General features: G+C 56.7%; 1 protein-coding gene across 1 annotated transcript in view; it reads right to left on the bottom strand.

Annotated features, from left to right (window-relative positions):
• GRIK4 (glutamate ionotropic receptor kainate type subunit 4) overlaps positions 1-16,978 on the bottom strand; it is a 427,812-nt gene extending 410,834 nt beyond the window's left edge. Inside the window, exon 1 of the mRNA XM_058662539.1 lies at positions 16,823-16,978. The gene's annotated coding sequence lies outside the window, so the exon portion shown is untranslated. The remainder of the gene's footprint in view (positions 1-16,822) is intronic.
• Between the last annotated feature and the right edge of the window lie 975 nt (positions 16,979-17,953).

Raw genomic sequence — 17,953 nt, 5'->3', positions numbered from 1 at the left:
CACTTCTGACCACACCCCTTGGCCAGGCCCTCAGGAATCCAGGCCTCAGTTTCCTGCCCCAGTACAACAGGATGACACCAGTGCCCAGTTCAAGGCTGGCAAGAGAAGGGGACAGCAGTAGACAGAACGCCTGAATCATGGTCCTGGAGACTCTCGGTGCTCACGTGCAGTTTTGGGGAGTACCTGCCATGAGCAGGTGCTCACGGCAGGGTGGAGGGGCAAGAGGAAGAGGCAAAGAGGAAAATGCCATTCCTGTTTCTGTAAACAAACATCCACAGGCCAGAGACAGCAACCTCTGAGTGAGGATCTTGACCTCTGCGGGGGGAGGGGGGCAAGGGGACAATTCTCAAAAACATGTCAGGTGCCACCCTCAGCCTAAAATTCTCAGAGCCCTGGGCAGGCATGATAGCTCAACTGGCTAATCCTCCCCTTGAAAAGTGCCAGGATCCCATTTTGGATCTAGTTTTTGTCCTGGGCTGCTCTACTTCCCATCTAGCTCCCTGGTTATGGCCTTGGACAAGTAGCAGAGGATGGCCCAAAGCCTCGGGACCAGGCAGGAAACTCAGAAGAAGCTTCTGGTTCCTGGCTTCAGATTGGCTCAACTCTGGCCATTATGGCCATTTGGGTAGTGAACCTGTGAATGGAAGATCTTTCTGTCTGTCTCTTCTTTCTGTAAATCTGCCTTTCCAATTAAAAAAAATAAATAAATAAACTTTAAAAACAAACAAAATTCAAAGCCCCAGAGTAAAGCTTCCTTACAGAGAAGCAGGAGGGCTGCCATCAGACACCTGGAGGCCTGGCAACCTCCTGCCTGGGCAGCTCCATTTTCCCTCCTGATCCTGCCAACTGGGCCCAAGAAGCCCCCCACATGTCCAGTTTACAGAAGGGAAACCTAAGCCACAGAGGGACTTGACAACTCAGTCACATACATCCTGGGTTCCCTCTTCCTTATTCTTTGTTCTTATTTCTCTGAGAGGCAGAGAGAAAACCAGAGAGAGCTCCTGTCTGCTAGTTCACTCTCTGAATGCCAGCAGCAATGGGGGCTGGGCTGGGGCTGAAACCAGGAGCCCATGTGGGTGGCAGGGCCCTAGCCTCTTGAGCCATCCAGGTCACAGCTTTGTAGGTTTTTTTTTTTTTCTTTTGTTCTTAAGATTTTATTTATTTGTTTGAAAGGTGTAATTAGAGGCGAATGAGAAAATCTTTCATCTACCAGTTCACGCCCCAGTGGTCCAAATGGCTGATGCTGCCTGGCCCAGGCCAAAGCTAGGAACCAAGAAATGTATCAGGGTCTCCCACATGGGTACAGGAGCCCAAGCACTTGGGTTAGCTTCTGTTGCTTTCCCAGGTGCATCCAGGGAGTGGGATTAGAAGTGGGGTAGCCATGAGTAGATGTTGTGCCCATATAGGATGTAGTGCCAGTCCCTTCCTGTTTCTTAAGTTGCTGGGGATTTCTTGTTTGCTTGTTTGTCTGTTTGCAGCCCATGACAGTGCTGAGAACAGAAGCAGGACAGATGCTGCCCACTGTGGGGAAGAAGGACCCAACAGTCAGTTCTCAGCCTAAAAGGCTCTCCGGCCCCAAGGTCCCCCTCAGTCCAGGTGTCTCTATCTTTTCACATCTGGAAGCCTATGGAACGCCCCTCAGTTCTTAAATTCCCCCAGATCTCTGCATGCCACTCAGAGGCATGCCTGTTCCATAGCCCTCGTTGGAAGATGGGGTGCCCCTGCACAGCATGGCCAGGCTTTGCAGGGAACAGCTGCCCAAAGGAAAGATGTTAAGCATCTATGACTGAAATAGATCATTGGGAGCTACTCACCCAGCCGCAGCCACCTCCTCCCTGGGAGAGGCTGGGCGCTGGCAAACGTGCTTTCCAACACATTTTGCAGTGCAGTTCAAACCGACTCCCCAAAACCAGCCCACAGTAGGGTTGGCCCCAGAACAAACGGCCCTCACCCCCACCCTCCCCCACTGCAGCCAGGGACAGTCCCCTGAGCCTGCTCCAGCTTGCTCCCCATCCATCTCCCCGACCCATGAAATATCCTTCCCTGAGAAATCTCCCTCCTCCCCCAGGCCATCGACCGATTCATTTGCTCACCATTATTCTTAAAACTCAAATTTTATTAGCAGTGGAGCGTGAGTAATAAATACTAATACACTGTTTGCACTTGAGTTAGCCCAGCACATCCTGAGGCCACAGGGCTATTTGTCAAAAGCACCCACACCTGGAGGTTGGAACAAGGCTCTTCCAAGGTCAGGGACTCTCAGGTGTCTGTAAGTGGAGCAGGGGCTCCCAGGACACCACACTGGAGCCACAGAGCTGTCCAGAAGAGAGTGACAGGTGGAGCTCTGATGCCATAGTAAAGAATTGGACTCCCCTCTGCTGGTATCCCAGCTGTGGTGTCTGGCACAGTTTGGCCTAGCCACGCTGAACTTTTGCTCATCTGTGAAATGGGTCAGCAGCATTCCCCACCCCCCACAGGAGACCCCAATGCAAAAGCACCTAAAAGCAAACTTCACAGTGTGGGGTAGGGGTGAGGCCAAGGGAAGGAGTGCTATGGGACACACAGAATCCAGTGGATCCTGCACCAGATGACATTCCCAACAGGGGCCTGCACCAGGCACATGTGTGGGCCACTTTCACCCTGCACCCATGTGCAAATATCAGGAATCAGGGCTGCAGGAAACAGGTGCAGTCCAGGTGCCCTGGCTGAGCTAGACCTCCCCGGCCACTAGCAGTTGCTGGAACTCAGGCTCAGCCGACAGTCACAGCCAATGCAGACAGGCACAGCAGCTGGGCTGCTCGGGAACCCTGCTTTTCTCTCATTGGTGCTCAACAACCTCATGTCTTATAACAGTCACCTGGCAAGATCCTACAGTATGCCAGGCCCAAGAGTGTGGCACAGGAATGGATGTGGCAGCCGGTCCATGCCCCCCAGAGCTGAGGACCCAGGATGGATGCTGCACTGTGAGCAGGGAGTGGGAGGTCCTTCAGGAGGAGCCCTTGTAGGCTGGGGTCGGAGCAGCAGCAGAAGGCTTTGCTAAAGCATACCTGATACACAGCTGCAAAGCAGGAGAACCAGGGGAGGTGGAGGGAAGGCAAACTACAGGTGCAGAGGTCCTGAGGCAGACAGAGACAGCTACACCAGGGACCTGGAGTCAGCACCACAGAGCCGCAGCTTTCAAAGGACAGAATTCCTGAAAGGGGTTCTGAGAAGGAGGCCCCACACAGTCCCTCACCCCAGACAGTCCTCAGATAGTCAGAAGTAACAGAACCAACACAATAAAGACAGACTCAAGATGTAATAATAAACAGCCAGAATCTGTTAACCTGTTTATGCTATTCATGGCACTCTTTGATGAGTGTTGATATGTAGCCAGCAAGAACCGAAGGGTTAATCAGGTCAGAACTCCCAGAGGAGTTGAGGCAGGCTGAGCTGATTAAAAAATAGAAAGACTTTATCTTCCAGGGCCCCTGAGTGGACCACCAGGCCCTCTTTTTCCCACCTGATCAGAAGCCTTGGACAACAATAAGACTTTATCTGCTCTGCCAGTTGCATACACACTTAGCACAATGCCATCCCTCACTCCCTAGACCAGGCCACACGTCACAGTGGCTTAGCATGAGGCTAACTTGCTCAGCCAAGTAATAAAAGGAACAAAAGCACAGACTGCCCATCTTCCTCCCAGCTCAACCACCTTGAAGGGTGGGAGCTGGACCCAGGGTTAATCCTGGGGAGACACAAACTCCCAGCACAGGCTGCCACAGCCAGGAAGCTTCTTCTCCTTTTACAGTGGGATAGACAGGGCCAAGCTGCCCTTGAGCCTCCTCCCACGGTCCTCCCAACCCTCCAGGTCCCCAGATCCCCACAGTGAGCACAGCACGCTCCTCCATGTACCAGTGCATTCCTTCCTGGTTCCTGGCTCCCACTATTCCCATTCCACGAGCAGCTGCATAGTGGGAGCAGATGTAGCATGGGTGCTGAGGTGCTCCTGCAGAGCCCAAGTGCCTGGCAGGACCCCTCCTGGGCAGAGACAGCACAGATAGAGGATCAAAGCCCGAATAAGGCGAAGATGAGGTCAAGGCCACATCCACGCCTTAGGGTCCTTGACTGCACTTAATCGAGTGTGACCTTTGGGCCAGACCTGGTGCACGCACCACTCTGTATAGGCTGGTGGTATGACTATTGGCAACTTATGGGTTTTTTTTTTAAACTTTAATTGTTTGATAGGCAGAGTTACAGAAAGGAAAAAAACAGAGAGAAATATCATCCATTCACTCCTCAAATGGTTGCAATAGAAAGGGCTTGAGCAGGTTGAAGCCAGGAGCTTCTTCCAGGTCTCCCACACGTGCAGCAGAAGCCCAGGCTTTGGGCCATCTCACACTACTTTCCCAGGCACAAGAGCAGGGAGCTGGATCAGAAGTGGAGCAGCTCTGGGCCCGGCGGCGTGGCCTAGCGGCTAAAGTCCTCGCCTTGAAAGCCCCGGGATCCCATATGGGCGCCGGTTCTAATCCCGGCAGCTCCACTTCCCATCCAGCTCCCTGCTTGTGGCCTGGGAAAGCAGTCGAGGATGGCCCAATGCATTGGGACCCTGCACCCGTGTGGGAGACCTGTAAGAGGTTCCTGGTTCCTGGCTTCGGATTGGCGCGCACCGGCTGTTGCGGCTCACTTGGGGAGTGAATCATCGGATGGAAGATCTTCCTCTCTGTCTCTCCTCCTCTCTGTATATCTGACTTTGTAATAAACTGAATAAATCTTTAAAAAAAAAAAAAAAAAAAAAAGAAGTGGAGCAGCTCAGACTTGAACCATCATCCATGTGCAATACCAGCATCACAAAGGCTTAGCCTACCACATTACAATGCCAACCCCTGGCAACCCCTTCTGAGCCTCAAGTTTCCTCATTTGTGACATGTGGGTTGCTGCAGGGTTAAATGAAGAAATGCGTGTGCGGGCATAACTCAGTGCTTGAAATGCCCATTGCTATCAGCACCTCGTTTAGCACTATGCCAGGTCTCCTCTTGGGCACTCTGTAGTCATGACAGCCTCACCATCAGATGCATTATGAACACTTTCAAAACAGGTCTGAAACGAGGTGTACTCACTGATGGAAAAGTGCATGCACACACCCAGCTCAGCCACAGGCAGGGAAGCCACTCTCGGGTCACAGAACAGTACCCTCAGGGTTCCAGAGTTCCAGAGGCACCCCTTATCCCAACTCCCTTTCCCAAGGCCATGGCTACTATGGTCTCTATTACAAAAGATCCCTCTGCCATGAATTTCATATAAATTAAGTCATTTCATCCGTACTGAGCATGCCTTATTATTTCCAAGGCTTCTTAAAGATGTTTATCTCCTCTGTTCTCCCAGGCCTGATGAGATTTGGCTTTATTGTCCCGTTTTACTGCTGAAGCAAACAGAGACTTCAGCCATGCCAAGTGCTGTCCTGGGCTGCACCATAGAAGATGGGCTCATGTTCTGTCCAAGCCCCTCTCCTAACACTATTCCCTCAACAGGGCAACTTCTAACACTTAGGGTACTGCTGGGTTTCCTCCTCCCCAAAGGCCCCCCTCCTGCAGGAAGCTTCCCTGGAAAGCTCAGAGGAGAGCCGTTGGCCTGCCCTGCCCCTTCCAGCCTGGCACTGAGATATGGCAGGCATGGCATGGGTCTGACAGGTACACATTTACTGACTGCCATGATGTGGGTAGCAGCCCCACATATTCTTTCTGCACGTGCCTCTCTGACTCACAACAGCCTGCTGCTGAGGCTCAGTGGGCTCAGCCAGGCGGGGCCAGCAGTACTGGGCGCATGCTCTCTTGGTGTGACAGGAAAAGCCAGGTGAATGCAAGGCATATGACAGAATGAACAATGCTCCAGAAGATCCCCATTTCAGTTGCTGGCTCTGGTGCCTGAATCTGGGCAAGTGCCTTCTGCTCCCATGCCTCAGTGTTCTCACTTGTGGAGAGATGGCTGGACAACTCTGCAGCACCTGGTGGTCAGCTCAAACAACCATGTCCATCCTGCCCCTCAGGAGGGAGACCTGTACTTGACCTCATGCTCCTTTCAACCCATCACCACAGGTTCAGTGCCAACTGGTGGGAAAGGGCCAGGGAGGGGAGGCTGCCCACAGCCCTGTCCGGAGCCAGCACCTCTTGGGCCCCAGCTCTTGGGACAGTTGCTGCAGTCCCCCAGGATCCACTGGGGTGGAAGGAGATTGGGGCTTTGGCTCCTCTTCCCAATCCTGGGCATCTCTTTGTGTTCCCTACACAAGGGCAGCCCTCCAAGGACTCCTTACTCCACAGAACCAACTCTGCTTAAAGGCAAAGGAATTCGGGATGCACACAGGCTCCAGTTCCCACAGTGTGCCTGGAAGAACAGCACTGGGGCCTCCTCTGGACTCATGCCACCTCCTAATCTAAAAGTCAGAGTATAATCACCCGCTACACCACTTTAGCTCACACTAGACACCCTGTCTGGCCCCTGTGTTCCCCTAACACTGGACTCAGTTGATTTGGAACCAGGCCCACTCAGGGTTCCTCAGTAACGCTTCCTGTGGTTATTCCAAGCCAAAATACCTAGTTCCATGAGCCGTGAGAGCTAACGCGTTGAGACCCACACAGCTGATCCTCAACCCTGCAGCTGTGGAGCCAGGGTCACACATGGGAGCTCTCTCTAGCTGGACTCACTGCTAGGCTGGGGCTCCCAGACTCAAAGCCTGCTCTATAGCACAGCGGGTGAAGGTGTCACCTGTGAGGTCAGCATCCCATACTGGATCTCTGGTTTGAGTTCCAGCTGCTCCATTTCCGATTCAGCTCCCTGCTAATAACTCACCCAGGAAAGCATCAGAAGTGCTTGGGTCCCTTCCACTCATGTGGGAGACCCAAATGGAGTTTCGAGCTCCTGGCTCTCTGGCCAACTAGAGAGTTTTCAGATAAATGCACTTTAAAAGAAAAAAAATTAAAAATCAGCTCCAGCTCTGCCCATAAAGTCCAAGATGGAGTTCTGGAAATCCTGCCTCCCAACCCCGCCCACTCCACCCCACCAAGCCCCACCTCCAGGGAAAGGAGCTGCAGGGAAGAGAGAGCCCAGCAGCGGCTGATGGAAACGCTCGGTCTCAGCTGCCTCTCCACTCCCAGATAGCCCAATTGCCTTGTTTACTGCCAATTTGCACCCCACCTGGCAGAGCTCATGTTCCAGCCTATTTACCTTGGACTCTGGCAGGACTCTTACCTTTCAAAGAAGACTCAGATGGTGCTATTCTGGTTCAAATAAACCGGTGAGCTGCCTCCACCCTAATTGCCCACTCTGTGCTCTTAGATTTGGGTCATCCAATTTTCCAGCCCTCCAGTGGGGTGTCTGCAGCATCACCCAGCCCTCTAGGAGCTCAAAGGAGCAGCAGTCCACACCCCTACCCCAGGTCCCCTCTAGCGGATCCACTTCCAGGGCCCATCTAGCTGCTGACAGATCGGGCAGACATCTGTGCACACATTTCAAGGGACCAGCCCTGGGGTGAGCCATGGGCACCTGTTCTCATGAACAGACGGATGCATGGTACTCCCAGCAGAGCCTGTGGCCAACCACCAGGCCACTCTCTCACCCGTGAGGCAAGTGCTAGCTCTGGATATTCCTCTGAGCACCCAGGCCACTGCCTTCACGGCCAGAGGATTTCAGCTTTGGGAAAGAAGTCTTGGAAACCCAGGGAGGATGATGCTAAGGGCTGGCTCAGTTTCTTGCTCCCAAGATGTCTTAGGGTGCTGCATCCTGGTGGCTGGGACAGATTTCCATGGGGAGGACAAAATAAAGACCCCAGGTTGTTAGATTCATTTCAGTTTAAGGTAAACCCCTCCAGCATTTTTAGAAGTCACACACGTGCAGCCTGGGTCCCTTCAGCAGAATGTGCAGGGTAAGTACTGAAGGGGGTCCCCCCTATTCACAGCAGCTCAGCAAAGTGGTACAGTGCATTACCTGTGGTCAAGACCCAAGATGCCTAACTTATATCCCTACTAAACCCGCTAACAGTGTGTGACTTTGGGCAAACTACATCTCCTTTGCATGTAAAATGGAACCACCAAATACCTTCCTAGGGCTGGGCATTGTGGCACAGCTGCTTAAGCTGCTAGTTGGGACACCAACATCCCATATCAGAGCACTGGTTCAAATCCCAGCTGCTCTGCTTCTGATCCGGCTTCCTACGAAGTGCTCCTGGGAAGGCAGCAGAAGCCAGCCCCTGCCTCCATGTGGGAGACCCAGATGGCATCCCCAGCTCCGGGCTTTGACCTGGCCCGCCCTCCCCGAGAGATTCTGTCTCTAGGAGCATCAGGTGGGATGCTGAATGTAATGATCTCAAGCTCCTTCCAGGAATAAGATTCTATGATTCATTTAACCTCCCTATGCTTCACTTTTCCCAGCAATCAAATAGGCATTGTCATTTCTGGACAAATGTTGCTCTGCTCTGCCTAACAGCCTCAGCCTGGGGAGAACAGGTGATCCTGAGGATGGCTGCCTCTGCCTCTGCCACGTGGGCAGGCCCCAGACAGCCTGCAATCAGAGCCCCGGCTCGGGGGCAGAGGGGTGACACAGAAGCCTTCTGTCCTAATTCAATTGCCCCATCAAATAATTACAGGTTTTTCAGTTGGTTACTGACATCTGAGAGTCTGGGACAATGTTGGGACCCGGTGAGACCCTTGCAAGGGGGAAGGGATGGGGTGACTACTCAGGGAACCCACTAAGCCTCAGGGCATAGTCCCCCCAGGAAGTGGCCACACAGCTTCACAGCAAGGCTCCCCAGGCCAGCCTAGGCTCCTGAAAGGCCTCCCCAAACTCACTGCCAGTCATGTCTAATTCTGAAGTCGCCTATGATGCCAGCCGAAAGAGAGATGCCCCAATTCCCACCTTATCACCAGCCTTGTTAAGAACACATTCTGTGTTGGTCTTGTGGACTGGGCCGGAGAGACATTGGTGACAGCAAGAACAAGTGCAAGGGGGAGACCATGTCTTCAGGTCCTGCTGCTGGGGTTAACCACCCCACCCTCGGCCCCAGCCAGCCCCCAGCTGACAGCTCAGCCCAGCAAGCCGGTGCCTTGAGGATGTGGCGATGGGCCACACCCTGGCTGCTTCTGCCAAGGCCACACCAAGTCTAGGCTCACCTGACCTGCAGGCACTACTCCAGCCTGGTGGCTCCTCAGAGAGCCTCATTGAGGTTTTGTGTCACTATCTCTTCCTGGCTCCAGCCTGGGTCATCTCCGCCTGGCCTCCATAGTAGAAGAGACTGGCATGGGTCTCAGATACTACAATGAGATATGGATCCTTAACTCATTTCCCAATGTTGCCAGCAGCTCTCTCAGCACTCAAGGAAGCCAGGCTGAGGAAAGACCAGTGGCAGAAGCACAGGCTGCACCTGGCCGCTGCTTGCCCCCTACACCAGCTGATGGCTGGATAGGCAGGGCTGGAGCTGTCTGTTCTAGAGATGAATTTGGAGTAATACAGTCAAGGAGATAGGCTCAGTGGAGACGGGCTACTGCCCATCTCACATACACATGTACACACAAAGGAACTGCCACGAGAGTTTGAAGTCAGACTGCCTGCAAACTGTTTCAACGCCAGCTATGAACTCCCCAGCTCTGTAACATGGGTGCCACACAAGGGCATCTTAGTCCAAGCCAATTGCAACAAAACCAGGTGGCTTAGAAGCAGCAGGGATTTACTTATCATGGTGCTGAGGGCTGGGTAGCCCAGGACCAAGGAGGCAGCAAGTGCAGCACTCAGGGAGCGCCGCTTTCTGGCTCACAGATAGCCCTTCGCACAGCATCCTGCTATGCAGATGAGCGGCAACCTCTCCAGGCAGCATGGGAGCTGGCCTCGCTCCTGAGATCCCACCCTTGTGGCCTAATCACCGCCCCAAAGCCCTCCTCTCATGCCACAATCCTCACTTCGGGGTTAGGATTCCAGCACATGGGATGTGCTGAAACACAAACACCAGGTCCACAGCAGCAACTGAGGGATCTGAGACACTGCACAGACATGCTCTGCACCACACATAGTATTTATATTAAACATTCAGTAAACAATGACTGCTACTATTGTCATCTTTGTTGAATTCACATCTAACGTGTGTCAGCCTAGAGACAAAAACTAAGGCCACACCCCTGCCCTACAAGCTGATAGTCCAGTGCTTCAAAAACATCAAGGATTTTCTTGCTAGTCGGGGTTTTTTTAATCTCATCTATTTGAAAAGCAAAGCAACAGGAAGAGAGAGCAGTCTTTCACCTGCTGGTATACTGCCCAAATGCCTGCAACAGCCGATGACGCCAGGAACAAGGAACTCCTTCTGGGTCTCCCAGATGGCTAGCAGCACTGGAGCCCTCACCTACTGCCACCCAGGGTCCATCCGGAAGCTGGATTGGAGGCAAGTAGCCATGACTGGGATGGAAGTAGATGTCCTGCTGGGCCACACCACAGTTCCTGCAGTCTGATTTTGTTTCCTGACTGGACAAGCCACCTACTCTTTCCCAACCTTCCCACTCTCACACCAAGGTCAGGAGACTCAGAGAAAGAGCTGCCGCCTGGGCAGCTTGGGTTGCTGTCCCAGCTCTGCTGCCCCCTGTCGAATAGCAAGAACTAGTCAGACCACCAGCCATCCTCCAGCTGGGGCTAGGACTAAATCTGCTCCGAGATTCTCTGGTTTGAAAAAAAAAAAAAAAGTTGTGCAGTCCCACCCCACCCCACCCCGAACAGCGATGTCCTAGCTCCCAACCCACCACCCGCCTTGCTACAGACATTATTCTGTAGAGTCTGATGAACTGCACAGGGCAATGAGACACCATCTCTAAGGAGAAGAAAACGCTAACACTGCTGACAACTGTGGACACCAACCAACAGGCACTGCACCTGCTGAGGTCAGAGGTCATACCGGTCTCCCTCTGCTCTTCTCTAAGGACAAGGAAAGCCGGGATTGCCCACACAGCTGATTGGAAGCAGCCAGCCACTGCCTCACCCAGGCTCTGGCCAGCGAGACAGGCCTCCGGCTGGGCAGAGTGAATCTGTGCTTCACTTGGGACACACGCTCACCCTCACGGGGAGTCTGCTCCAGGCTGTGAAACGGGCTCTGCAAAGCAGCCTAGCCCAGCTCCCACACCCCAAGTTGCCCCTCCATCTTCCCTGTCCTCTTCAACTTTTCTTTTTTATTAAGTGTGCCTTGCAGCAAGGCAGTCTCTCACTTACACATCTTAACCTCCTCTGGGCTATTGATTTCTCATTCTATCAAATCCTCTTCTTTAACTCGGGCTCTTAAACTCCAATTCTAAACATGCATTTACTTCCCAGCTACCCTTCCACCCTCCCACCTTTGCAGCATCTCCCCTGGCCTGAGAGGCTGCAGCCACCCCCATTCCTGGGGCTTGCCTCATCCCACTGAGTCAGAAACCCTACAATGCCGACCTAAGTGTGTGCCCATGCTTAGAGAGGAAACTGAAACAGCCCTAGGTAGCCTAGAACTCCACTTCTGTTGGTTGCTGGCACACCACCTCCCTAAGACATCCCCAGACTTTCTGTGTACCCCAGCTTCTGGTTAGGCCTCTCCAGGGCTGAAACACCTCAACGGTACCCCAACAGCAACTTCTGTCACCTCTTGGCTTGCTGGGGCAGATTCCAGGTGGAGAGCAGGGGCCACACACAGGGCCTGTGCCTCCCAGGCTTGATGAAGACAGGAAGCCTGGCAGACTTGGGGTTCAGCAATCCAGAGAACTGCTGGCCACAGAGGCCAGAACAAAGTGGCTGGCCACCCAGGAGAGGAAGAGGTGTGGCAGTGTGGCCTCACCTCAGAGACCTGGGGCCCATACAGCCCTCCTTTCCCATGGCCAGTGAATCTCCAAAGTTCACTAAACACAAGTTGCAGCTCCTTAAATAGGACAAATATTGATTTAACAGCTACTGTGTGTAAGCCTCCAGGATGCTCCGAGGAGCAGAGCAGCCATGGTCACTGTCCCCTTGGAGGGAAGCTCTGCTCTCTGTCCCTTAGAGGCGCCAGACACAGAGGAAGCTGCGAGCAGCTAGTGCCGGGCATGGATTCCCCATGCCACGAAGCATGGGCAGTGAAGGCAGGGGGGAGACTGCGGAGGGAAGATTCCAGCAGCAGAGATGCCTGAGACCCCATTCCCTGGCACAAGGTTGCTGAGCTGCTGTCTAGGAACCCCATAAACCACACAGGCTGAACCCCAAACCCTCCAGGTACCTCCCTCAGACCTGTCCAGGGGCATGCTTGTTAGCTCTCCCTTCCAGCTCCTCAGCTCTGCTGGCCTGGAAGTCTGGAAATCATCCCCTTGAGGCCCCCAAGCCTTCACAGGCTGCACCTGCCTTGCGGGGGCTTCCGATACACCCCCAGCCCCTGCTGCCATCACCCTGGCCCAGCCTCAGTGCCTCTCACAGTTCACCATCCTCTCCCCTGGAATCATCAGCATCACTCCCACATTTCATGCCTCCACCTGAGCTTCTCTCTTCTCTTTGGCGTTCAAAGTCATCTTGAATTCAGTTAGTCCACCTACCCCAGGCTCCCTGCCGCTCAACCCCGCCTCTCCCCGCTGGCTCTGCCTGGCAACCCCGCTGTCCCCTCCACCCGCCCCCTTCTTCTTCCAGGGTTGCTGAGGCCTGGCTTCTGCTAGGGTGAATGCCTGCTTTGCACATCCATGCATCCTGGTGTGTACCCTACCCAGATCCTCAACGGGAAAGGCCTGTGGGCAGGGAGGTGCCTGACACTCAGGGACTGGGTCATCACCTGTCCCACGGAACTGAATGCACACTGGGAATATTTGGTTTTGTTACAGGGTGCTGAAGGATCCCTGGTTCGGAGATGGAGGGTGGGAAAAAGCAAGGCCCTGCTCAAAGACTTGCCCTCTGTGCGTGGACACCACCAAAGATGAACAGCAGTCCACAGGCAGGAGTGGGTACCACGTGGTTCACCAAGAGTGTGTCAGAGGACTCCCAGGACATGAGTCCTGGTCCCCACCTGGGCTAGTTATTCCCCAGCCCAGGACATGCACTCTCCCACCCTCCCGCAGTTCCACTCTGTCAACCCTTCCAAAGCCAACGAAATTATACCCACTCTACAGACGGGGAAAGTGAGGCTCAGAAAGGTGACGTTATATGCCCAAGGCCATGCAGGCCGGGAAGTTGGGCCTTTGTGGTAGCACCCATGCTCTCCGTGTTTGCATGGCTCCACATGCACCTATTCTTTGTTTCTCACAACATGAATTTACTGGGTACAGCGCTGTGCCTTAGCAGGTAAGGATGCCTGCCACCTGCAGAACCAGCATGCCACGTGGGCACCAGATCCAGTCCTGGCTGCTTCAGTTCCAACCCAGCTCCCGGCTGATGTACCTGGGAAAGCAATGCAGGATGGCTCCCACATGGAAGACCCAAGAAAAGTTTGCAGTCTTGCTTTGGACCCACCCAGCTCTGGCCACTGTGGTCACCTGGTGAATGAACCAGCAGCTGAGCATCTCTCACGCACACCGGCTCTCTCTCATTTGCTTTGTAACTCTGCCTTTCAAATAAATAAAAAGACATCTTTAAAAAAAAATACGCTATCCTCCCTCCTCCCAAAGTTACGTATTTGGCAAAGCAGAGTTACACAGAAAGAGGGAGAGACAAGAGAGGTCTTTCATCGCGCTGGGTCACTCTCCTAATGGCCACCGTGACTGGGGTGGGGGCTGAGGCCAGGAGCCTGGAACTCCATCGGTGTCTCCCCCGTGGGGAAGGGACTCAAGCACTTGGACCATCGTGCGTTGCCTTTCCACACGCATCAACAGAGAACAGAATGAAAAACAGAGCAGCAGGGACTCAAACTCATACTGGATGTGGCACTGACAGCGCCAGCCCCACCACATTCCCTCTGAAGGTGGAAAAGATGTGGATGGGCTATGGTGGGGCAGGAACACGGGGTGCCTTGCAGGGAGGAGCAAGCCGGCAGAGGGTCGTGCCAGGTGGCTGGGTGTGTTCTCAGGCTGGGATTCACACAGCCACGTGGGGGGCCCACACTCCAAGCAGGGCCATCTGAATGATACCTGGAAGCGGTGAGACAGGGTCCCCTGGGAAGAAGACCAACTTTTGTGGAAATCCAGGTGGAGAAGCAGCACGCCCAAAGGGTCAACCAGGAAACCCTCCGTGCCAAAGCTGGCACCGAGCAGCTCAAGGCCTCGGTGGGACCAGTGGCAGTGAGAAAGCAAAGGTCATGGTGAATGGGAGAGGTGCACCATGGCTAAAGGGACAAGACAAGTGGAGACAGCTGCCTGCTGCGCGGGGCGTCTGGTGGAATGCAGAGGCAGGGTGGAGCAGGGTGGGGTGGTAGGGACGCAGAAATGGGTCTGAGGCGGTTGGCACCTCTGGGGTTCCTGCAGCCTAACATAATGCTGAGATTCCCTCAGGCCTGGGGCAAGGCAGGGTTCAGGAGTGGTGAGCCCCGAACGCAGAAAGGATGAGCAAGGCAGAGGACGGGGCTGGGCAGAAGCAGCAGTAGAAACTTACAACAGGCAGCCAGGAGTCTCAGGAGAACAGGAAGAGGCCTCCCCTCCGCTGCCCCTGGCGAGCTCAGGATGAGACATCTAACCCCCTGATACTGTGCAAGTCGGGGCTTGCCCAGCCAAGGGAGCCCTGGGATGAAGTCATTTTTCTGGAAAGCATGTGGAAGGCCACACAGGGGGACAAGGCCACAGCAGAGGAATGGCCGCTGGCACAGGTACACCTGCTGCCCACTGTGCCAGCCTCCCACGTGCCAGGGCTCCTCCTGTGTTGTGAGCTGTGCTCTCTCCCCAGGGAAGCTCCCCCCTCCCGCCTGCCCACCATCTCTACAGGGCTCAGACCCAACTCAGGAACAGCTGAATCTCCCTCTCCGGCACAGCACCTTCCACCAACGCCCAGCAGCTGGAACCTTCTTTCTGACAGCCTCCAACTTCTCTTTCCATTGCACCAAAGTTCCCTCTCTATCTTCAGTGTTGGAAAAACCAGTGTGGAAAAGTCAGGCCAAGAAGCAGACCCAGTCTCCTGGGTGAACTTGGGGTGCAGAGGACAGCAGCCCATGATCAGGTGCCTGGGAGCAGGGGATGGGGAAACACAGGAGACCCATCTCCCATCTCCCGTCCCTCCACCTGCCTCTGGTGCAGAGGAGGAGGGAAGGGAAGCAGAGCAGGTGGGACATGCAGGAGGCCTCTGGGCAAGCCCCGGCCACAGGAACTGCACAAAACACCAAAAACTAAACAAACCCAGACGCTGTGATGTGTGCTTATTAGATTAACTCTCCAAAGGTTCGTGACCTTGAGGAACACATCCAGCCAGTGAAGAAAATGATCAACCTGATTAATGACGAGGCCTGAGCCTTGGCTTCGGCAAAGAAAAGCAGCCTGATGATGCCCAGTGGAATTCCAGGGACTTCCTGCTGGGCTGGGCCTGGGCTGCAGCCCACCTGCTCCAGGCCCTTGCCCCTCACCACGCCAGCGCAGACTCCCAGGAGGACACAGGACAGGGCTTCTCTCGCAGAAGCCCACAGCCCACCCAAGACGCTCCTCCCCAAACCCCAGGAGTGGGGAAAGTGCCACTCCAGCTATTCCTAGCACTTCTTAAGTGTCACCACCCCACAGGTGACCCACCAGCCGGTGAAAGAACAGTTCCCTTTGTTCCCAGCCAGGTCAGCCCTCTCCGCCAGTACTCGGACCTCGGAGTCTGGCCACCGGGCCCAACGGAGTCCCTCCACCCCCAGCTCCTTTCCTCTCTCCACACAACCAGAGGAAGGCCTCGGGGAGACATGCCCGGGAGAGCCACTGGAGGGAGGCAGGGAGGTGGCACCGCGTGGCATCGCCAGACAACAGCACCAGGAGGAAGATGGCAGCGTCAAGTAGAGATGCCAAGAGCCACGCAGCCCAAGGTCCAGCTGGGGAGCAGCTCGGCCCGCATTGCCCCACTGCTGCCAGGCAGTCAGGCCAGAGGGCCCAACCCCTCCGCGGCTTCACAGCCCAGGGCCAGGCCATCGGCCAACTCTCCCCTCACTTCCCGCAGCTCAGGGGAGCAAGAGAGACAGACGCGCTCCCACCCGAGGCCCCGGGCCCCCAGCTCTGACACCATCTCAAGGGGGCTCCCTTCCTCCTGCCCCAGCTCCCCCTCCCCTTCCTGTGCCCAATGCAGGTCTCCGGAGTTTTGGTCTCACTTCCCCACTCGGGCTCAACTAGGGTGGAAGGGGTGGGAGTCCCCCATCTCCCCCAGATCGCAGGAGACCCGATAGGACGCTAACCCCACCACCATCACCACCACCACCCCAAGCAAGACGGCCCGCAGAGGGGAAGGTGCCGGGGGTGTGGTGGTGGCCCGAGGCCAGCGCAGGGGCAGGGGGCAGCCGAGGCTGATGGCAGCGAGGGAAGGGGGAAGGGGCTTCGTGGGACGCAGGGCTGAGCCGGGACGGGCCAGGAGGCCGCCAGGAGCGGTGCGGGGAGCAGCGGCCAGTGAGGAGGCCGGGGTCGGGAAGGGAACTGGCAGCCCTGCAGGGAGAGGGCAGCGGCAGGGCTGCGAGTTGGAGCGCGAGCCGCCGCCGGGGAAGGGCTGCGCAGCGAGCAGGGCGGCGGGCGAGCGCGGCGACGGGAACTCCGGGGCAGAGCGGCGGGCTCCGGCCGCCGGCCCCGGGGACGCAGGACCGAGTGCGGGGCCGCTGGCGGCCGGGGATGGGGGCGCGGGACCCCCGAGGGCAGCAGCGGCCGAGACGTCAGAAGTCGGGGGGCGGCCGAGGGGCGGGCAGCCCGGGGCGCCGGGCCGAGGGGCGGCAGAGCGCGCCGCGCCGGGCCGCTGCCCTTACCTGGGCGGCTCCGCGCTCCGGGGGCGCTGCTCGTCCGGCCGCGGGGCTGCCGCGTCCCTGGGTTCTCCCTTCCGCAGCAGCCGCGGCGGCTCCAGCCCGATCCGCCGGCAGCCGAAGGCAGAGTCTGTGTCCGCTTGCGAGCGAGCCGGGCGCGGGGAGCGCGGCGAGGCGCGGGGCGCCGCCCGGCGGGCAGCGCGGGAACTGCGGGGGCCCCGCGTTCGGCCGCCGGTGGGGGGCGGGGGACCGAGTCGGGGGGCGCCCCTTCGGGGCCCGGTCGGCGCCCCGCGTGCGCAGCCCGCACGGCCCGCCGCGGCCTCTCGTGGGGAGGTCCCGGGGGCCGGGCCTCGGCCGGGGGCACGCCGGCAGCCCAGGGCAGCCCCGGCGGGGCGGAGACCGGGACGGGTCCGAGGGACCGCGGGCAAACTTAAGCGGCGGCGCGGGGGACGGTGGCGACCGGCTGGGGGCCGCGCGCGCTCGGCCGGCCCGGCGGGCGGGCGGACGGAGGTGCGGGTGCCGAGGAGCGCAGCGCTCAGGTGGGGAACCCCTGCGCAGCCCGCACCCTCCACCGCCCTGCGCCAGGGGGCTGCCCTTCCCGGCCCGAGCAGCACTGAGCCCGGGCCGCTTCGGCGGGCAAAGGGCGCCTCCTGGTGGCGTTTAGGGAGCAGCGCGAGGGACGAGCGAGCCCTGTGACTGGAGGGACTGCGGCCTCAGCCGAGCGGAAGATGGAGCGGCGCGCGCGGCCACACCGTTCCGGGAGGCTTGCACTTAGCAGGCCCGGGGCATCTTGTGGTACAGAAGAGCATCCTGGGGGCCAGGAGAGGCCAAGAAACCACCACAGTCCCACAGCATGCAGGTAGCAAAGGGCAGGGTTATGAGGGGGGACCAAGTTTCCTGGGGTGCGGTTCAGTGTCCTCAGAAGGGGGCTGGGGAACTAGGAGGAGGCCTGAGGGACCTGAGACCTCCGCGAGCCTTCAAAGAACCCCTGAGCAGAGCACGCCAGCACCCCCGTGAAGGAAGGCCTTGCTCCCAGACACAGTGGGTCGGGGTCGGAGCGTGAGGGGCTGGTATCTGCTCCGCACTGGGGCAGCCCGGGCTTCCTGCTGCGGTGTTGCACCCCCACACTTGGCCCCA

Source organism: Ochotona princeps, chromosome 4, assembly GCF_030435755.1.
Source record: "Ochotona princeps isolate mOchPri1 chromosome 4, mOchPri1.hap1, whole genome shotgun sequence".
In the NCBI taxonomy this organism is placed as follows: domain Eukaryota; kingdom Metazoa; phylum Chordata; class Mammalia; order Lagomorpha; family Ochotonidae; genus Ochotona; species Ochotona princeps.
Note: the sequence above shows the minus strand (reverse complement) of the source record. Positions and strands in the feature narration are given on the sequence as shown.